The sequence below is a fragment of the Lagenorhynchus albirostris genome, chromosome 1, assembly GCF_949774975.1.
Source record: "Lagenorhynchus albirostris chromosome 1, mLagAlb1.1, whole genome shotgun sequence".
Taxonomy (NCBI): Eukaryota; Metazoa; Chordata; class Mammalia; order Artiodactyla; family Delphinidae; genus Lagenorhynchus; species Lagenorhynchus albirostris.
The window spans coordinates 183,570,400-183,593,978 of record NC_083095.1 but is presented as its reverse complement, the minus strand read 5'-3'; the positions used below and the strand labels follow the sequence as shown (position 1 = coordinate 183,593,978).

The 23,579-nt window shown below is 36.2% G+C and overlaps 1 pseudogene; it reads left to right on the top strand.

Annotated features, from left to right (window-relative positions):
- Positions 1-23,579, top strand: part of LOC132528839 (NADH-ubiquinone oxidoreductase chain 5-like) — a 94,023-nt pseudogene that overhangs the window by 48,901 nt on the left and 21,543 nt on the right.

The following is a 23,579-nucleotide window of genomic DNA, read 5'->3' as shown; positions in this document are numbered from 1 at the left end:
ATGGGGATGCATATGTCTTTGTAAGGAGTCTAGTTTTTAACATTCTCTACTTGTTTTTAATTAGCTGATAGTTAATGCCCCCTTCTCTCTGTGTAACACTTGATCCAAGGTGATATTAATCTTATTTTTACTTGTTCTATGTCATTTACTTTAAAAATATTCTGTGTATCAATCTGATGTGCTTGGAGCATAGAGAAGAATTTAAAAAATGAATTTTCACTCTCTCTTGACCTGTTGACTTTTCTCTTTTAACAGAAAAGGGAACTTAAAAATATATCACAATATTTTGATATGAAATTTTCTACTTAACTGAAAATTTTCTCTTAAAACCTTTCAGAAAACTTTGTTACTTTGTTTGCAACATTTGATAATGATGAAGATTTCTCCTTCATACTAAACACAAAACATACAATTTATACATATTTATCATCTGGATATGAACTACTTTCTGCCTTATCTTACCCTGTGGAGAAGAGAGAAAAAAAATGCTTATGGTGAAATAATCCATTGCATAAAAACATCTTGGGATTATATTTTGTCAGCAGTTCAATTCAACAGAAATTTAATGAATATGTCTCATGTACAAGGCATGATACCAGCTTCAGATTACAAACATGAGAGATCAAAAAAGGTGAGAAAGTGACACTTTTACTATTACCCACTTTGAAAATAGTGGTCTGATGTACTCCCAGACCAATTATAAAGGAAAAATAGTCTATTTAGCACGTATAATTGGCTGTAAGAGAAATGATCCAGGTTTTGGTGTCAGGCAAAATATTTTATTCTAATTATTCGACAGAGGCCCTTTAGAGTTATGGGAATCATAATCACCTCAAGGAGATGTTAAAGTATGAATTTGTTCTAATTAATTGCTGTTGCAAGTTGACGTTTCATTGTTAGTATATAGAAATGCAACAGATTTCTGTATATTAATTTTGTGTCCTGCAATTTTACCAAATTCATTGAGTTCTAGTAGTTTTTTCTGTGGCATCTATAGGATTTTCTTAATATCATGTCAACTGCAAACAGTAACAGTTTTATTTATTTCCAAATTTTTTTCACATTTAAACTAGATTGAATTTTTTTTTTTTTTACTGAAGTATAGTTGATTTACAATATGTTAGTTTCAGGTATACAGCATAGTAATTCAATATTTTTATAGATCATACTCCATTTAAAGTTATTATAAAATATTGTCTATATTCTGTGTGCTGTACAATATATTTTTGTGGCTTATTCATTTTATACATAGTAGTTTATACCTATTGCTCTCCTACTCCTATCTTGCCCCCCCTTTGCCTCTTCTCACTGGTAACCACTAGTTTGTTCTCTGTATCTGTGAGTCTTTTTCTGTTTTGTTATATTCATTCATTTGTTTTATTGTTTATGTTCCATATATAAGTGATAACATACAGTATTTGTCTTCCTCTATCTTCCTCTGATTTATTTTGCCAAGCATAATACCATCCAGGTCCATCCATGTTGGTGCAAATGGCAAAATTTCACTTTTTTATGGCTGACTAATATTCCATATATATATACCACTTCTTCTATATCCATTCACCTGTTTATTGACACTTTAGCTGCTTTCATATCTTGGCTATTGTAAATAATGCTATGAATACTGGGGTGCATGTATCTTTTAGAATTTTTTTTCAGATATATGTGTGTGTGTGTATATATACACACACACACACACACACATTTTTTTAAAAGAAGACATACATATGGTCAACAGGCACATGAAAGATGCTCAACATCACGAATCATCAGGGAAATGCAAATCAAAACCATAATGAGAGGGCTTCCCTGGTGGCATAGTGGTTGAGAGTCCGCCTGCCAATGCAGGAGACACGGGTGTGTGCCCCGGTCCAGGAAGATCCCACATGCCGTGGAGTGCCTGGGCCCGTGAGCCATCGCCACTGAGCCTGCGTGTCCGGAGCCTGTGCTCCGCAACGGGAGAGGCCACAGCAGTGAGAGGCCCGCGTACCGCAAAAAAAAAAAAAAAAAAACACAATGAGATACCACTTCACATATGTCAGAATGGCTATTAACAAAAAGACAACAAATAATAAGTGTTGGTGAGGATATGAAGAAAAAGGAGCCCTTGGGCACTGTTGGTGGGAATGTAAACTGGTATATGTAAACTGGTATATACTATGGAAACTGGAAAACTATGGAAAACAATATGGAAGTTCCTCAAAAAATTCAAAATAGAACTACCATATGATACAGGAATTCCACTCCTGGGTATTTATCTGAAGAAAATTAAAATCTTAATTAGAAAAGATATATACACTCCCATGTTCATTGCATCATTATTTACAATAGTCAAGATACGGAATGGATAAAGAAAATGTGATATATATATGACATAATATGACATAAAAACGAATAAAATCTTGTCATTTATGACATCATGGATTGACTTAGATTGTATTATTGTAAGTGAAATGAGTCAGACAGAGAAAGACAAATACTATATGATTTCACTTACATGTGGAATCTAGAAAAACAAAACAAATGAACAAAACATAACAGAAGAGAAACAGTTACAGATTCTCTGTATCTATGACAATAATGGTTGACAGAGGGGAGGGAGTTGGAGATGAGGGAGATTAAGAGGTATAAACTTCCAGCTGCAAAATAAATGTTACAGGTATGAAATGTACAGTGTGAAGAATATAGTCAATAATTATGTATTATCTTTGTATGGTAACAGATGGTAAGTAGACTTATCATGGTGATCATTTTGAATTGTATAGAAATATCAAATGTAACAGAAACTAACAGTGTTGTAGGTCAATTATATTTCAGAAACAAACCAACAAACTCATAGGAAAAAAGATCAAATTTGTGGTTACCAGAGACAGGAGCTGGGGGAGGGGGAATTGGTTGAAGGCAGTCAAAAAGTACAAACTTCCAGTTATAAGATAAATAGGTACTAGGCATGTAATGTACAACATGGTAAACATAATTAACACTGCTGTATGTTATATATGAAATTTGTTAAGAGAGTAAATCCTGAGTTCTCATCACAAGGAAAAACAACTTTTTAAACTTCTTTAGTTTTGTATCTATATGAGATGATGGATGTTCACTAAACTTATTGTGGTATTGAAAAAAAAATTAAAAATAAATAAGTAAATTTCTGACATGGCTGAATACATAAAATAGGCATTTAGGGGAACATTAACAAAAAATATAATTTTTTGAAAATCTAAAACAGTGTGAAATTATGTAGGTTAAATGTTAACCTCTTTGGTTATTGCTGTTGCCATGGGTGTTGGTCTTTTTTTTTTTATATATAGTTTAAAGCATGAACAAACTATTTATCTTTCCATTAGAATTTAATGTTAAAATTTTTACCCATTGGAAAATAAACTTCACACCTGTGTGTAGCTAGCTTATTTGCTACTCAGATAAAATAATCTACTTATTTTTTTGTCTCCTTTTCTTGTTCATTTTTTGTACTTTTTGGTGCCAGTTAGTATTTCTAGCTCACGATGTGAACAAAAAATAAGATTTTAGATTTACAGTCTCTTGTGACTTTTTGACAGCTTTTGTGAGGTATTTGAACCTTTGGACAAAACTGAGATTTGGGATATTTAGTGAATGTAATTAATTCATGTAGTCTTCGCCTCCAGGTCATTTGGATTTGTACAAAGCTGCTTATAAATGCAGAATATCTGCTTGCCATTCTCAAAGGAGTATGGCCCTAATTAAACTGCAACATAGTGTTATTATTCATTTTAAACAAATTTTCCCTATGTGTTGAATTTTTCTTTAGTAATTTTGCAGTACTAAAAATCAAGAGAAAAGAAGAGAAATCTAATCTCTTATTACATTGAATTTCATCTGACAAAGAAGAAATGATGGTACTCCGAACAGAAAAGCAGCCATCTGTTGGAAAGAAATACGAGAAGCTGAATTGTCAAATTCTCTATTTTAAGCTTTCTTCAGCAAAATTGGTCATCAATCATGTTTTAAAATAGAATGTGGGCACAGGAAACATTCGGGGGAAAAATATTTTTCCACATTATTGTTTTCTGTTTTATTCGTGGCACGGTGCCTTACAGGGGTCATGTTCATTCTAACCACAAAATTCAGCATTCTCAAAGTAGACTACTCTACTTTAAGTGATCGTATATTGGATATCAGATAGCAAGTTGCCAAGGACTATGTTCAATATCTGGATAGATGAAGAGGATAATGTTTCCTTTGTGAAAAGTGAATTCTATTTATTAGTTCATGCACTCATTCATCTACTTATTCAGTCCGAATGCAACAAATATTTTTAGCTTTTATTCTGTGCCAGGCTTTTTGTTAGGTATTGAGCATTTAAAAATGAATAAAATACTATACTTTCCTCAAAGAGATCAAATATTCCATTCCCAGTTACACTCCATCCAACAGGCTATGCCGAATGTCAAGTGAAAAAGTTACCACAGTTCCAATTATCCATAAAGAACAACTCATTGTTATTCCCACCACTTGTCTAGCTTAATCAGCCCTCAAGTCTTAAAGCTGTCAGGCAATATTAATTTCAGTGATATCTAAAAGGAGCACAGACCTAAAAATCCTGCTGGAATATAAAGAACCCCTCTGTTTTCCTACTCCGCTATTGGAAAATGCTTTGTTATTGTTGGAAAATGAATTAACTTCATAGAAAACAAATGTCTATTGCCATCATGGAGCCATACTATACTTTCCATTAATCCCCATTTTGGGCCATTAATAAAATTAAGAGAAAAAGGATAGAGGTGAATTGAAGAGAGCTAGGTTTTCATTTTCTGGTCACTAAAAAAAATGCTGTGTTTTTATGAGAGACTTTATAACTCATATGGCTCGTTTGAAAGTATGACTTAGGTTGCAACCATGGCAGCCGATGCCAAGGTTTTATGTCGGGCGTGTGAAGGATCATGAATTTTGTAGTACTGTAGATTTTTATTTTCAGGCTATAATGCATAATTTTTCAACATTTAACTGAATTTATTTTAAAGTGTTTAGGTTCCCAGAAGAAATGCCTCACCACTACAAAGCGTAATCTACCTCCATTTTTTTCCTTTTGTTATTTTTCTTAAAATGTTTTTTGTTGGATTAAAATGATTAAATGGCCTATTTAGTTGTAGTTGCACTACAAAATTGTATAAAATATTCTTTTTTAAGAAGTTATATTTTTCCTTGTGGGAATGATGTCAATTTCTAATTGTTGCCTACAGAGAAAAGAGTAATGATACTTAAAAACTTCTGCTCCTAGACTGGTAAACAGCTTTGACCAAATGTGTAAATCTAACCCTTAGAATTAAATGAATAAAAAAAAATTAAATGAAGGATTATGGGACGCTGATGAACAAACAGTAACAGAGTAAGAGTAATGACAGAAATACCTGTAAATAACATCTACAAAAAACCCAGGTGACAAGAATTTCTCCTGAACCTAAAAATACAAACTACCAACAGCTACGACACCATTCAGTATCATCATCTATGAGGTAAAAGCAGAATAAAGGAATCGGTGCCTCAAATGGCCCTGACAGCAGAACAATAAAATTGCCAGTAGGTACTTAATGGAAAGTACAACAGGTCAATCTGAAAACACAGACAAATGTGGAAGAAGGGGCTTCAACAGCATACAAATTTCAAGTTAGTGTGAGGGGACAGTGAAGGATATCTGATGATGCTGGAGAGTATGGATTTTAGAAAGTGTCAAACTCAATCTTTTTTCCCAGAGGGTAGAAACTGCTGGGAGTTGAACGCAGATTGAGTTGGGGAGGAATAATGGTTACTCTTCATTGCTGATGGAGGAGAGCAGATTGTATCCCACTTGCTTCACCTCTACACTTAGCACATGCTTCTAATATTATACTGTATTCCTATCACACTGAATTGCATACCCTTCTCTTTTATGTATATTTCTCTCAAACTAAAGCACCAAGAACCTCAGGATAGGGACCATATTTTATGATATTTCCAGTATAATATCAGTGTATTCCACTTTCTAAGATATTACATGTAAAGTTTGAAATCACAAAAAATAACATTGAAATTGGACAAATCTGAATAATTTTTATATTGTTGCCTACTTATATTTTTCAGCCTGCTTGAAATATTTTTGAACATGTTGTAAAAGACCTGTGAATAAAACCATATTAAAGTGATAATGTAACACAATTATTATTGGTTAGCATTACAACTTCATGGATCTTCCCCACCCTCCCTGTGATATATATCCAACCATGTGAAAGCCCATAATTTAACCATTGAGGTCTATATATCACTATGCTGAAGAAGATTCTTGACTTAAAAGAAAAACCACACACACAAAATTATAGCATCCTTTTATATAGTTTTTAAAGAGGAAGCGTTTCTAATAACATAATAATAATAGCAATTATTACTTCTAACATCACTTAGATTACTACCACTTATATACTTACCTCTGATTCATACATATGAGTATTTTGATCAATCAATCTCCTATTTTATAGGAGATTGAACATATTGGGCGCTTTGAGTTAATTACTATAAGAAGTGTGTATGCCTGAGTGTGTTTGTGTGGCCATAATATTGAATATTGTTCACACATGGATACCATCACCTCCTATAATCAACTCTTGCATTAAATGTATATAAAGCTGAAAATGACAAACTTACTTTAAGCCTGGCCTCCTGTACAACCTCTACATTATTTGTTCTTTTGAACTTAGGCAGAAGCCCCTGTATAAATGTGAACATTATTTGAACACCATGAAACCTTAAGTTCTTGTTGGTCATTAGCATATTAACTTGAATTCACTATCTAATTAGCATAGTATAGGAAAGCATGAAATATGTCTGCATTTATTTGAGCAACTTAAGCCACAGACTCAAGCTCATGGGTTTGGAAGTTGTTCATTCTAAGAGTTGGGGAGTAAGGCTTCTCTGTTCAATACACCTGCATTAGGTTGGCACCTCAAGGCCCCAGGAGCCAACTCAACACAGCAGATTGCTGTTTGGAACACCTAGAGACGTTTGCGAGAACATTTCAGTGTGGGGCTTCTCTAGGCTTCTCTGTTCCCCTGTTTAACTCCAAAAGAGAGGTGGTTCTATAGCCAAGAGAAAGGAAAGGACTTTCATAGGGGGAAGACAAGCACCGCATCTTTACCATCTCCTTACAGCCACGTCCAGTGGGATGGCGCACTCTGCAATTGTTTGGTGAGTGTAGTAATGGATGCCACCACCTGCCTTCAGTCACTGCTCTGCAACTTCAACTTCAATAAGTAATTTCCAATGCTTTCCTTCAAATTCATCTTCTATAACAGGAGGAATTATCTTGAGGGTCTTTTTGTCTTTTTTTCCAAAAATGAAGAGGACACTTTACATACTTTCTATACAAAGATGAGAAATAAAAGATAAGAAAACAGACTTTGAGTTGTAATATATTAAATAATCTCAGCTATTCACATGCTAGAGGCTACAAAACAGTGCCCGTTATCTAATACACATAATTTTATTCCATAAAAGGAATAAATCTAAGCTGAAGGAATATAGAGTTTTCCCTATTAAATATAATGCAATGATTTCCATTTTTAAGAGGAAAAATAAATGTGACCTATAAATATTTCATATTTTTACATAAGTTCCCCTCCTTTAAAGGATGATTCCTAGTGGGACTGTGGGAAGCAAATGGGCTTTGGGGTTAGCGTGGCCTGAATTCCGATTGGCTCTGCCCCCTAGTGTACTATGTGAGTTCATCAGGAAGCTCCCCAATATCTGGATTCCTGAAAGTATTTGAAATTGCGTAGCACAGGGCAGGTTTCAAGACTTTTGTCTTTCTTTTTCTTGGTATTTAGCAGAACAAGTGATACTGGGTGACAGAAAGAGGGAAGACTCTAGAGGAGACCGTGAGGACAGGCACTGCTTAGGAAGAAAACTATAAGCAGGAAGGGGCTCAGGGCAGTTGCTCTTGGCTCAGTGGGCTACAAAGAGGCTAGAGAGAGGAAAAGAAAAGTCTTAATGATATATGCAAAATAAGTGTCTTTCTGTCTCTCCAGGGATCTGTGAGTAGACAGACAGATTGCCATCAATTTTAAGGGTTACTCGGGATGATCTGCGTAATATAGATTCTATGGAATGAGAAAAATCCCCTTTGTAGGGTGTACAAACTGTGTGTGTTTAAGAGCTGGCCCACCAGAGCAACAGCGAAGAGTCTTCTTAGAGGCTCTAGGACTTGGTGTGAGGTAGGGCTGTCTGCTCTCTGCTCTCTGCAGACAGTGGGTATCTGCTCTAAGGGGGTCCCAGCAGGGTTCATCTATTTAAGGACACTGGTATTTCCCACAGCCACTTTGTTGGTCAGAAGCTGGGTGGAATAGTGGTGAAGAGGACAGGATCTAGGGACAGCATGCTGAGGGGTGACCCCAACGTTGCCTCTTACTAGCTTAGCCATGTTATTTAGGTCTTCTGCTCAATTTCCTCATCTTTAAGATTGGCACTAATAACAATTCTTATCTCATAGGGACATTTGGAGGGAGTTCAATGCGACATCAGTGTATAAGTCACCTAAATTTGGTTATCCTTCTGCCATATGTGATCTGAGTCCTATAGCAATTAACACAGCAGAACTATATTTGCATAAGTAGCTTTATACTCTCTGCTTGTATGCTGAGCAGAGCTGATTCATTTCACACATAATTTGCAACTTGTTACAGAGCTTTTTCAATACTAATATCCAAACATGTTAGACAAAGAAAAGAGGATGGACACTTGTTTGTTTGATTTCCACTGATTCTGTAGTACTGTGTTTTCAACTTCTTAGTGACATTGGCTGTATTAAAGGTCTGTGCCACGCACCCTGCAGTGAATGAGAAACCGTTTTTACAGTTGCCATTACAATGAAACCCCTAATTGCCTTAAGAATAATTTTATTGTTCTTGCAATATAAAATTATACTGATAGATCATTTTAAAGTAACACATTTTTCTTAAAGAGATGAGATAAGGAAATAAAGTGGTAATAATGTGTTTAATTTATAAGTAAACTCTAGGAATACAACTTATTTCATTTTGTTACTATCACAGAGAGTAAAAATTTATCATGTTTTTAACAGAGTATTAACAAATCCCATTATTAACACATCCCATTTATCTCCTGTTTATTCATTTGTCATGTAGATGAAATTCCTTGTCTTTTCCATGTTGGAGACTAAGTTGTGATGATCAAATAGAACAATATAAACAAACAATTAGAAGATTAATTTGCTACAAGCCTCCCCAAGATGTCAGACGCGTATTATCTAGTCATGTATATTCAAGGCCTGGTTATCAATAAAATATAGGCAGAAGTTATGAAAATGGTAAGAAATAAGATATATTACTGTGTAATTTTCAAGCCCAATTTTTTCTTCTTACTCTCTCACACATCATTCAATTCACTAAAGATTCATTGCTCGTTATATGAGAAGAAATAGAATATTTTAGATATAAAATGAATAAAGCAAATTCTCTACCCACAAGGAATTTGCAGCAGAAAAAGAATAACACTGTCAAGTGATGCAATCCAATGAGTACCATGTAATGCAGTGACAATGCTATAAAGGATCTGAAACAGTGCTGTGGAGAACAGACGAAGAGCTCCTAACCACTGAGCCTGACTGCTGGAGACAAACAGAAAAGGTCCAGAGAGAAGAACCATCACTACTGACCCTGGAGGATTAAGCTGGGTGCATCCTGTGGTAAAAAGGAGGGCATTCCACAAAGACCATGCGCAAAGGCAAAGAAGTAGAACTGTTTTAGGAGACAAACAGGATTGGAGTTGAAAGGAACACAGAATGTATGACAAGGATTAGTGAGAGAAAAGTTTGGAATAAAAAATTGGGGCCATATGGTTAAAAACTTTACATATCATGTAAGAAACTTGGACATGATCCTGGAAGCTTTAGGGAGCTACTGGATAATTTAAAAGGGAGTGTAGTGGTCAGAATTTTATTTAAAAAACAAAATCAAAGCAAATAATAAAACTGAGGGCACTCAGGATATAGCAGAATGTAGACACAACTGGATCAAGCATAAAAGTTGGAAACACGTTTGACCAAATTGCTGAATTGAGCCATGCTAAACAAACAGTCCATACATTTGCATGTATTAAAGAGAGCCTAATGTTCCTGAATTACTATTGTTCACTTAAGCTAGAATCACTACTGTTTTACGCACTCAAGAACAGGTACAAAGACAAAACAGACACATTGAAAGTTATCAGTTTTGTACAAGTAGATTCTTTTACTCTTCAGTCTCTTGTAGACTTCTTAAGATGATAAGAGCACTGTCAATACATGATATATAACATAATATAATATAAATTCTTAAATCCATATAGAGTGTAAGGAAAATTATACATTTATATATATATAAATATATATTCTTTACTTATAGCTAACTTGCAAAATCATTTTGTAAGAGCTAATTCATGTTCAGAAATATTTCTCAAAGTTTTATAGTTTTTTTTTTTTTTTCTTTTGCAGTACGCAGGCCTCTCACCATTGTGGCCTCTCCCGCCGCGGAGCACAGGCTCCGGACGCACAGGCCCAGCGGCCATGGCTCACGGGCCCAGTCGCTCCGCGGCATGTGGGATCTTCCCGGACCGGGGCACGAACCCGTGTCCCCTGCATCGGCAGGCGGACTCTCAACGACTGCGCCACCAGGGAAGCCCCCTATAGTTATTTTTAAAATTAAATGTACCTTGATACACCTACCTGCAAAAAAAAAAAAAAATTAAAAATATAAAGCAATTTTTGAAAGAGTAAAAAAAAAAAAAAAAGCATATTTTACTCTGGGAAGATTTGAAGTTAATTCAAAGTCTTAAATCCATGAAGTTTAAGTTACTTCAAACTGGCCTCACGTGTCTTTGAACCCTTACTCATTGCAATCCAGGAAAATTGCTTTAGAACTAGACTAAAAGTAAAATTGTTTGGGACAGTTTATTCTTTCTTTTATGCAGTAAAATCATAACGTCTAGAATACTATGTGCTTCCAATGTTCAAATTATGTTTCTCAACCTTAGTATTAAAATTTATTAAAAAGTAAAGGTTAATGTAATGGTTTTGAAAGTCAGAATATAGGTAAAATGGAAATATGAGATAATTTAATGGAGAAACAAAAAGCTTTTAAATAAGACACACATCTCATTGCACTGAGAAAGCAAAAAATATTAAGAATTTGGCACAAAACAGTTTATAAAATCATACGAGCAAGTATTTTGTACATTTCTAAGATTTTCCATTGAGTTATTTAGCAAATCAGTTTGATTTTTCAAAAGAAGCATGAATTTTGTTTTTATTTTTTGTTTTTTTGCGGTACGCGGGCCTCTCACTGTTGGGGCCTCTCCCGTTGTGGAGCACAGGCTTTGGACGCGCAGGCTCAGCGGCCATGGCTCACGGGCCCAGCTGCTCCGTGGCATGTGGGATCTTCCCGGACCGGGGCACGAACCTGTGTCCCCTGCATTGGCAGGCAGACTCTCAACCACCGTGCCACCAGGGAAGCCCCATGAATTTTAAATTTTAGATATAGACATAGCAAGACCTACAAACTATTTTGACTTTCAAACCACCAGCTGTTTAATTGTGTTGTCAAGTAAACAGTTTTGACTCCCTTCAAATTATTCAACTTTCTAACACCATTTTATTCATACCTACACTCATTCAAAAGCTATGTATGAAGCATTTATTATCTGCCAGTTATTGCATGACTCACCAGATACATTGCTGAGCAGGACCAGCTTGCCCTCACAGATTTTCAGTTGTGTATGAGGGGAACCTGGCATTTAAAATGTGGGAAACAGGGCTTTCCTGGTGGCGCAGTGGTTAAGAATCCGTCTGCCAATGCAGGGGACATGGGTTCGAACCCTGGTCTGGGAAGATCCTGCACGCTGTGGAGCAGCTAAGCCCGTGTGCCACAACTACTGAAGCCCTTGCGCCTAGATCCCGCATGCCACAACTACTGAGCCTGCACTCTAGAGCCCACAAGCCACAACTACTGAAGCCCTTGAGCCTAGAGCCCGTACTCTGCAACAAGAGAAGCCACCACAGTGAGAAGCCTATGCACCGCAACGAAGACCCAACGCAGCCAAAAATAAATAAGTAAAAACAAATTAAAAATAAAATAAAACAAAATGCAGGAAACAGCTGAAGATGGCGGAAGATTCAGCTTCCACAAAAGCTTGAGCCTCATTATATGCTTATTGTGTTATAATACATTAGTATCTAAATGACATGCCCAAAGCCACCATGACAGTTCCTGGAAATCCCCTCCCCTTCCCCAAAATAGTTGGAATAATCCTTCCACTTGTTAGCCCATGAATTGTACCCTGGGAACTCTCGCCTTCCGAGATGGCCCACACTCTGTCTATGGAGTGCGTATCTCCCTGAATAAATCTGCTTTCACTCTAAACAAATAAATAAAATCAAATAAAATGGAGAAAACAGTATGGCATGGATGAGTATGTTTGTTAGGGACCTCTTGATCGAGACCACCTGCCCTGGTCAGGTACGCTGGCATGAGTCGTCTCACAACAGGAGGTCCCAATAAGGAACACAGCACTGACAAGCTGCCACCAAAACCAACTGGAGAAATTCAGGAGGGGCCAACCTCCCAGAAACCCTCACACTGGAAACCAACTTAACTGAGAGATATGTGTGCCAGAAAGGGCCCTGAGTTTGACCAAATATGGGCACGAGCAAGATGATTGGCCAGAGACAACCCAGAAACTAACCCCATCAAAATGAAACCTGAGACTGAGAGCCACAAGGCAGAGCAGTCCTCCTGGGTTCCCCTACCCTGCTGTTCTCCCCTAGAGCACCCCTTTTCAATAGTCTTTTGCCTTATATCAGTACGTGTCTCTCCTCGGACAATTCATTTCCAAGTGTTAGACAAGAGCCCACTCCTGCTCCCCCTAGCCCCGTAACACCTCGTGACACACATATTTACAGAATGGAGAGAAGCTGGATGTGATTAAGTACTACAGCTTGTGAATGAGACCAGTAGGATGTGAAACTGAAAAGGTAAAGTTAGAGTCATTCATTCATATTAATGGAGTGGCTCTCATGTCCCAGGCACTGTGCTAAGATTATAGTGTAAATCCATTAGGTTATTTTATTGGTCCATGAGGGATCTGTTGGTAACTTGGACTAGAATGGTGGTGGTGGATAGAGGTGTGGAAAGAAGAAGAGGAAACAAAATTTTGACCACGGTCTAGAATAAGAAATATTCTTTTCCATTTCAACCCAGTGTATGCATGCACGTGTAAGTCTATAATGAAAATACATATTTGTGACTTAAAATTGACACTGAACTCTTTCAGCCTTAGTTTACTATATTCCTTTTCATTAAAAGAAAAAAAAATGATGGTCCTGACCCTTTTAACTTATATCAAAACTTGGGACCTGCAGCTTGCGAATCCCTGGATAGATAATTAAATCCTTAATTTACTGGTTAAAGGAGTAGGGGGTGATGAGGGAAAAGTATCAAGCCCTGCTCCAGAGCATTTTGCTTCTCAAAACAGGATAGCAAGTAGCAACTTATATTAAATAGACTAAGCTTTGGAACGAGTTTCTGATTTAGGTTGTGGACAAGTTTATTTTGAGGATCTTTTGCAACATTCAAGGACATGTGTCAAGTGGGCAGTTTGATCATACGGTCCAGGGCCCAGTGCAATGGCCTAGTGTGTAGATGCTGATTTCTGAGTCAACTGTATGTACATGGTCATTGTTCTGTAGATGTGGATACAATCACCTAGGAAGAGATCAGAGACCAGAGGAGAAGGCTGACCCCTAAGCTTTGAGGAGCTGCCGACCTTTAAATGGTTGCTTGCAACTGAATCAACCCAAGGGAGACAGTGAGGGAGCATCTAAGGAGACAGGGAAACACCAGGCAGAAGTTATGTCAATAAAAGCAGCAGAAGAAAGTGCTTTAGGAAGGAAAAGTGTCATTGGTGACATTTCAGTACAATAATAAAAGTGGAAGGCAGATTGCCTTGTGCTAAGCAGTGAATGTACGGTAAGAAAAAGGAGAAAGCACAAACAGGTCTCTTGAGAAATCTGGTGTGAGTGGAAAGGGCAATGAGGTCGGAGGCAGTTGGGTACAGACCCTACAGGGCCTTGTTAGTTTTGCTAAGAAAATTGGAATTTGCCCCATTATCATTGGGAGTTAACACATTTTTTACACAGGAGTATGACACAATGGTTTTCATGAAATAGATAAATAACTGATAAGAATGTGAGGTAGATGGGCCATGTTTGGAAACACACTGGCAGTGGGAAAGCTATTTAAAAGTTGACTGCCACAATCCAGGTTAGAGAGGGCAGCAATTGAGTATCATTTAAACAAGATATATTATAACTGTAAACTGAAAGTCTGTTTTCTCATACTTTGTCCTCTCATCCTTATATCCAATCAGTTTATTCATTTCCATTAATATATGTTACTAAATTTAAAATAATCCCTATAGAAAAGACTTTCTCCCCCAAGGGCTTTTAAAATGAAGTGTAATGTTCTCAGTAAAATAATCGTGGAAAGAAGTAGAGCAGTTTTAAAAAGAACTAGTGGGAAACAAAAATAATTAACTTTCAAAATTCAAGGCAGGAAAACAACTGACATGTTCTCAATCTACTCAGGATTTAGGTTCAGTTCCCATTAATAAGTCATTTACCAAAGGTACAAAATTATAATACATTTCAGTACATTAAAAAATAAATCTTATCTACTCTAAATAAGGACAATAAAATGCTTTCTTTTAATTGACACAGAAAGCAAGTAGCTCTTAGAATACCCTATGTTTTTCTCATTTTTAATGAATAGTGGAGTAACTAAAAATCATAGTCTAGATAAAATCACGCTTTCCTGTTCGATGAAAGTGTTAAAAGTTTGAAATGAGTAACCATAATAAGTAATTTTTAAAAATCCACTCCAAGTATCTGTTTTCTGTTTTTTTCCCTTTAGCTTTCCCCTAGACAATTTCCCATAACACCAGGACATGTCAAAAACACTTTTGAAAATTGACAGTGTTTTAGAATTAATGAACTACATTCCAGAAATATAAATTTGACTTAGCTAAAGGGCATAAAAATAAAATTTTCAAGACAAGCCCAAATGATCAGGAATGTAGTTAACAAATAAAGCAGAGAATAAATGGACAAGTTACGATTTAAAATATGAAGGTTATTGTATTTTTAATAATTTTACCTTCTTAATATATTGATATGATGCCAGGCCCTGTCAACAAGGCATTTGAGTTCCACTGCAGTAGTGGACATCGATTTTTACTGATACTCCTTAGAATGGAAGAAGGAAAGGTAAATAGTATTATATTATTCAAGAGACAAAAATGCTTTAAGAATAGGGAAGGTGTGATGGAAAGAAAATAGATTTTGTGGCTTTCTTGTGTGTGTGCTTAATAAGATGATCAAAATATTGAAATCAATTTTGATTAAAAAAATCTACTACCTCCCTCAGGAGTCATTAAAGATGAAAAAAATCAACCGTATGGAAGCTGATGTTAGAATAGTTGGGAGATTTCTCCTGCTGATTGACAGCTGTGAAGTCAGCAAGAGAAAAAAATTAAGTGGCTGAACAAATTTGTATTGTTAATATGGCTAAATGTTCAATTTCATATATTTGTTTGAATACTCTAAACACTTTTGATGGTATTGGGAGAGTGGAAGGTGGAGAATAAAAGCAGTGGACTTGGTCATGTTGAAATTAAACATTTTAATCATATCCATAAACACTTCTTATTTTTGTTACACTTTTTAAAAATTAATTTATGCTGTGTAGTATAAAAATGGAATAACACAATAGGGAAGAGAAAAGAGTAACCACCTCGCCCAGACTCTTAATTACAGAACAGATTCTTATAGGAAATGCAATTATTTTGAAATATTTCTGTTATCAGTATTTTGTGATTATCTTCAAGTTATAAAAATATCACTATTTATTGATGTTCATACATTCCTGTCCCAATAGATAAGAATTTTGTTTATTCAAATACCTCAATAATTCCTCCTTCTACTTCTGTATTTTGTTATATTACTGATTTTAGTTCCTTTAATGGATACCTTTGTAACTACATGGATAACTATGGATAATTTTGTACATTTAAAATTCATCAACACTCCATGGTGTCTTTTGAGATGCTGCTTTTTAAGATGAGAACATTAATTTTCTGAATGTAACCTCTCCTCTACTCAAGTTCTACTTCCAAATTCTGTCACATCCTATTTCTGTTCTATAACAAAAATCAAGTCCTTCATCCTGATTCTAAAAGTTGACAGCCAACAAAATGTTTACATGATGATGATCAGGTGAATATTTTTTACCAAGGATGAAGCAGTGTGCTATTGTTACCCTTCCTTCTCTTCAGTTCTGCTGTTATAAGCCTTATGCCACACACAAAAACTGGTATTTCTAATATCAAAGAAAATTATTTCCCTGTCACTCTTGCCTATCAATTGTTTATATTAAGTCGCCTTCTATTTTGTTTCATTCTTAGATCATGTTTTTCTTGGACATGTTTTTGTTTTTCCTGGAATTTGAGATTGCCTTCTATTTTTTCTTATTGAGAGATAAAATCAATACCACATTTATTTCTAACTTCTTCCAAGTTCCTACAAATATTAATCTTCTTTTGTCCTATACTCTTCTCTTACATTGAAAACATTCTTCTTAGAAGCAACTGGCTTCTAGATCAAATTTGGAAAGATTAATTGTAGGTTTCCAGCATGGCTAAGAATTTTTTAAGTGGACTCTTAAGCAAGACGAGCATTTCTTGTATGCTACATCTTTTTCCTTCTTGTTTCCCAGCCTTGTTTTGCTAGTGTACAACTTCAAAACCTTCCTCATGGAGGATGCTTGTAAGATAAAACTTACAAATCTTAAAAAAAAATTTTATTCATACTCATGCTTGATGCATGTTTTGGTTAAAAATATAATTTCAATTTCTTAAATATATCCCTCCCTCCATACTTTAAAAATTTCTGTTCTCTATCTTCTAGGATATATTGTTTTTGTGAAAAAATTAGATGCAAGACTGATCTTGTTTCTTTTAAAAGATGTTTGTTCTCTGTGAAACTTTCTAGCATCTTGTTTTGATATACTCAGTACTTTAATAATTGATAATAGTTCTAGGTGTACGTCTTTCACAAATTCTTACTAAATGGCACTTAAAGTGTCCTTTAAATATGAAAACATAGAGTAATCTATTTTATTTAAGATTTGGGGAAATTCTTCCATTATTTCTTTGGTAATTTTTTAATTGGTTTTTTTCCCCTACTTTTTTTTCTTGAAAACTAGCTAGTCAGATATTAAATTTTCTAGATTAACACTTTATGTCCTTTAGCTTAAGCTCTTGGAGAGGTCCTCATTTTATCTTCCCAGTGTTCTACTGATTTTTTTGTTGTTGTTCTATTGATTTTAATTTAATTAATCATCCTTAAAACAAATCCTGACTCTTTTTTCTTATAGTTTTTTGGGTTGTTTCTTACTGTTGACTTTTCTTCCTTCACATATTACTTACTGAAACTTTTCTGAGTAGAGGTGGGTTTTCTTGATTTTTTAAAATGTCCATTTCCATGAATATTTGCTTCTTTTGAGGTTAATTTTATCTAGGTCTTTATTTTCATGCTGGAGGCTTGCTTCAAATATCTAGTCATCTTTAATTGTTGTTTTATATTTTATACTGAGAGATGAGGATGACAGAGAGGAAGCCCGAAGATGTTAAAAAAAAAACTTGCTTTAGTATGAGTGAGAAAGATGCTGGCCTTACCCTTGAGGTTCTCAAAGATGCCAGAATTATTAGTGCTTTATTCTAGAATGACAATATCCATCTAAGGTGTCTTAGTTTCCAAAACTGTTTGACAGTTTTTATAGAGAACAACTCTCCAATGTGCTGCCTGGAGGTAAACTCCTGGTCTGCACAAGTTGGGAAGAGGCAGGAATCGATAGGGAATCTATGATTTCCTCTATATTTTAAAGGAATTAATTTATCCTTTAATATTTCACCGTGTTTTCACTCCCACCCTCTGTTGTTCTCTGCATGTCTCATTAAACATGTTTCCTTGTCTATGTAGTCCCCACCTCTTGCATTATAGATTTCGTATTTTATTTCGGTTTAATAATTTCCATCCTTTTATCTACTTTCCATCTTCACCATGAATTCCTTCTTTTTCTTATTATGGATTTATGACTTTTAATTCATTTACTGTGTCCTTTTAATGGTGTCTCAGAAGAGGTGAGAAAAATGTATATGTCGAGTCAGAGACCTTGAGCGAGAAGACCTCATCTCTGTAGGGACAATTTTTAAAAACATGATTTTGAGCTTGTAATGTCTCTGTACTTTTGATTATACCGATAGCTTAAATTCACCTGTGAGCACAAATGCAATTTGTTCTCAAAAGACTCTATTCACTCAACTGCTTCTCGTTGACTTGTACTTTTATTTTGCCTGCTTCAACTTTAGCTTTGAAGAACTTTGGAGAAGAGAAAGGCATTCCACACCAGGTGATGCTGGGAAAGGTGATATTCTCAGTTAATTCCTAAGGACATAATCTAGTCCCCCTATGGCCTCGGAGGTAAGTCTTTTCCCAGCTGCAGAGTTCTCTGGAGCTCCAAAGTGAAGCATGTTCCAGAAGCACTGTGTTTCCAGACAGCAGCAATTATGCACAGAGGTGATGGTCTAGGATAGGAATCCTAATTGCTTGTGGCAGCAGGACTGACAGTGGAGGAGACTTTATCAGTGGTGTTTTCACTGTGTTCACATAAGCCTACCTCAGTGGCTGTCAGCCCTGGAAGACATCACGCTTTTAGACTGGCCCTTATCTAACTTTAATCATCCACCCCAGAAGGGGATGAGTGGAGGCTTTGTAGAAAGAGATAGTCAGATTGCCTTCCTCTCCCTGGCTGCTTCTTAAAGTAACATATGTTAAACACATTTATTAAGGTTGTAAATAAGTAAGCAAGTGCAAACACAGGCCTTCGCCCCCATCCTTCCCCCTCCACCCCTTTCTCATGAAGGGAGAGCTGCAGGCACAGAAGTGTGTGGCTGGAAGGAGGCCCAGAAATCTGGAAAGTGTATTATGTGGGATCCCCGCGGAGAAGCACTTGGCTGCTGGCAGCCCGGGCTCTGGTTTCCACACACCATCAATCTGGTGCCTGGCGGTCACTGCTCCCTCCTCACCTCACCTCATGCAGAGAGCAGACAGCTCAACTATTTGTCTCATGCTGCAGCAGCCAAGCCATTTGAGGAAGGGAAGAAGAGCGAAAGGAAGAATGATGGGGGTGGGGAAAAATAACAACCTTCCAACAGGCCACCACTCCTTTCAACTGTCAGCTGGTTCCTGAACAGCTTCAACTCGGACCTTCGGATGTAGACGGTGGGAGGAGGAGAGGAAAGCAGAGGTGACTCACAGTGCAAGGGCCAGTATCTCGACCAACCTTCGGGGTCAGTTCACAGTGGACATAAATGAAACTTCAGGTGTTCTCGGGAAGGAGGGTGGATTTGGGAAACAGTGCTTGAGGCTACTTTGCAAGAATAGGAGAACAGGAGCTAAGTCTGTCACTAAACCTCTGGAGTTCTGATTTATTCCCTTTGTACAGAACAGGAAACTGAGTCAGGCAGAGGTCGGTTCAGCCATGAAAATCCCACACATATTACCAGGACCGGTAACATATACGTGAGGCATCCTGTTATTCGAATAACAGGTATGTGTTTTCTTAGACTTCTGAAACTGCCTTGACAGTCTGAAAAAAATAAGGAAAATGGTATTTCTGTAGAAGGAGAATTTTCTCGGGCCTTATGATGTCTATTATCTGAAATGTTCTTACTGCTGGTTTTTCTAGAAGAGTACTATGTATGCTTGTACCTTTTTGACTACTGCTCCAGCAGTGGCGGGAAGAAAGCCAGATGATGATTTAGGGTCTTGAGGACATCTAAACTCTCGCTCCCGCTAGCTTCAACTTCGACCTTAACCTCAGTCCTAATATTTTCTTGCAATAGGAAGGGACCCAGGCTTGCTTGATCAGTTTTTCCATGTCTGGTCTAAGGTCTGAGACCTGGATCCTACTTGACTAGTGAGTAATTTGTGAGCCGTAATGAACGCAAATTATAACCGTAAGAAAATTTGCAATAGATGCCAGAGACTTGTAACAACCAAGGATAAACATTTCTATATTCGTTAATTTCCTTTACTCAGACTGGAAGGTTGTGTGAGAAAATAAAATGTTTTTCAGTGATTTAAAGGAAGCACAAAAGCATAGATTTATCCCTGAAAAAAACTGTCTCATGTAAATGTATGCTCAATATGTTTTTCTTTTTTTCCCCACTAAAACTCTTGGGTTTGTGCTTTCTGGCCACAGCCTGAGTGTTTGTTCTCAGTCATGACACCACTCAAGTTTTCTCACTCTTCTGTGAATGCAAACCCTGCCTTCTACTTTGGAGCCTCTCATTTTTATATTGACAGACTTGGGTGAAATTTTAATGTCAGCAGAAAACAGCTTTATTCAGCCAATGGTTATTTAGAATCTCATGAGATTAGGAGAATTGCAATACCTGACTTAAACATATAAACGCTTCACTCCCTGGGCTCAGTGTCTTTGGTTTCCAAGAATATTACAGAAGGTTTATTATATGTTCAAGCTTGGCGATGCTTTATGCACAGGAGCTTTCAAACTGGCAGTGGATCTGGAGGTAATGAAACTGCAAGAACAACACATAGCAGGAAATGGTTCACTGGTTTTGAGGCTTCATTTATTCCAAAGAAAAGAGCAATGTTACTGTAACGAAGGTTAGCAGTATTTGTGTTAGAGCAATTGCAAAAATCTTATCTTCAACATGTGCATAAAATGAGAATGAAAATTCGTTTAACTTTTAAAGGGAAAAAAGTCATTTAACCACTGAGCCTGGTGTATTTCTTTCATAAAGGTATTTTAATACAATATATTTTTGTGCTTTATACGAAAACAATCACAGTCTAAATGCTCTGCCTTAATCAACTAAAGACAGCAAAACATTATTTCATTCTTTATTATCAAAGGATCAACGAGATTAGCAGTTCAAAAACGATGAAGATACTGATATTTATTTATTCCCAACAAAATTAGTATAGCTGTTTCCTAAACCCTAGTTTGCCACCTCCTTTCCCCTAACTTTTCAAAATCTGAGCCTCTGTTAATATTTTGCCTCATAACATTCATTTTCTTTATTCTTTCCTAGTTCAAGGAAGAGTATTTTTGAAGCCTAATTCAAAAGGATTGCACCTCCTCATCACACCTGTTGGACTTTAAACAAATCACACCCAGAGAATGAGTAGAAATAATCTTTTTTGTTGTTAGGAGAAGGGGGGTAGAGATGGATGCAAACTGAAATAAAAAATAAATCCTAGCTCTATAATCTACAATCTCATTGGCATGATTCCAATGCCAAGATCCCTTTCTATAAAGTCTGCTCTTGGGAATATGTGATTATTATAAAGGTCCATGCCAAAACATTTTATTACAGATAATTGTGTACATTCTGATTCCAATCAATGAGCTCCTTGAGGCCAAACGTCATATTCCCTCTAGACTGTCTCCTTTGTTTCTAAGTGACTAACACCTAGGTCAGAGGCTGTGGCATTTTCACTACTCAGTGACTACTAACTGGTGTTTTTCTGACTGAGAACATTTGTGAGTTTCTTATTTACTTCTGCCACCCAGAACAAGAGTAGTCAGCCAATAAACACTTACTGATTTTATTTATATATTGGTGCTCTTGCAGATTACTGTTAAATTGGCAATACTAGAGTTAACTTCAAAGAGTACATTCTAGGTTTGGTTCAGACAAACATGGAAAAGTTCAGTTCTTGATGTGGAAACTGCTGACTTGATGAAGTTTTCCTAAGAAAAATACTTGAATAGGTTCCCCCACTAAACTTTTTTTCATTACTGTTTATTGAAATTTCTACCTCGAATCAGTTCCATTTCAGAGAATAAAAGGAAAACTTCTATTCCTATTCAAGAAGTTCACGGCAAATGGTTAGATTGATTTAAGAAGGTTAATGATTAGAAGTAATTGGGGAAGATTTTCGTTTATCCCTAAATGAAGCACCTTGGTCTTCTAAGAGTGGACCCTAGAATTAATCATTCTTTTCATTATTAGGTTAAATAGTTCATTTTATTTGACTGGATTTTCCAAGCACAGTTTTGTCTTCTGGCTAATTGTTGAGCTCAGCGCAGGGAAGGTAAATAACACCAAGCCTGCTCCATATGCAGGTGTTACTTTGGTCTATAGAAATACCTGGTTTAACTTGGCATGACTGGTTCTTTTATTTGGAAGATCTAGTAAAGAAAGCTGCACTGTTTCCTCAGTTGTGTTTGATTGCTTTCATTAAAAATAAAATAATCACCCTGATACCAAAACCAGAAAAAGATATCACAAAAAAAGAAAATTATAGACCAATATCACTGATAAAACATAGATGCAAAAATCCTGAAAAAAATACTAGCAAACAGAATCCAACAGCACATTAAAAGGATCATACACCACGATCAAGTGGGATTTATCCCAGGGATGCAAGGATTCTTCAATATATGCAAATCAATCAATGTGATACACCATTTTAACAAATTAAGGAATAAAAACCATACGATGTGATCATCTCAGTAGATGCAGAAAATGCTTTTGACAAAATTCAACACCCATTTATGATAAAAACTCTCCAGAAAATGGGCATAGAGGGAACTTACCTCAACATAATAAAGGCCATATATGAGAAACCCACAGCAAGCATCATATTCAATGGTGAAAAACTGAAAGCATTTCCACTAAGATCAGGAACAAGACAAAGATGTCCACTCTCGCCACTCTTATTCAACATAGTTTTGGCAGTCTTAGCCAGAGAAATCAGAGAAGAAAAAGAAATAAAAGGAATCTAAATTGGAAAAGAAGAAGTAAACCTGTCACTGTTTGCCAAAGACATGACACTATACATAGAAAATCCTAAGGATGTCACCAGAAAACTACTAGAACTAATCAATGAATTTGGTTAAGGTTGCAGGATACAAAATTAATGCACAGAAATCTCTGGCATTCCTATACACCAACAATGAAAATTCAGAAAGAGAAATTAAGGAAACACTCCCATTTACCACTGCAACAAAAAGAATAAAATATCTAGGAATAAACCTGCCTAAGGAGGTGAAAGACTTGTACTCAGAAAACTATAAAACACTGATGAAAGAAACCAAAGATGACATAAACAGATGGAGAAATAGACCATGTTCTTGGATTGGAAGAATCAATATTGTGAAAATGACTATACTACCCAAAACAATCTACAGATTCAATGCAATCCCTATCAAACTACCAATGGCATTCTTCACAGAATTAGAACAAAAAATGTTACAATTCGTATGGAAACACAAAAGTCCCCGAATAGACAAAGCAATCTTGAGAATGAAAAACGGAGTTGGAGGAATCAGGCTCCCTGACTTCAAACTATACCACAAAGCTATAGTAATCAAGACAGTATGGTACTGGCACAAAAACAGATATACAGATGAATGGAACAGGATAGAAAG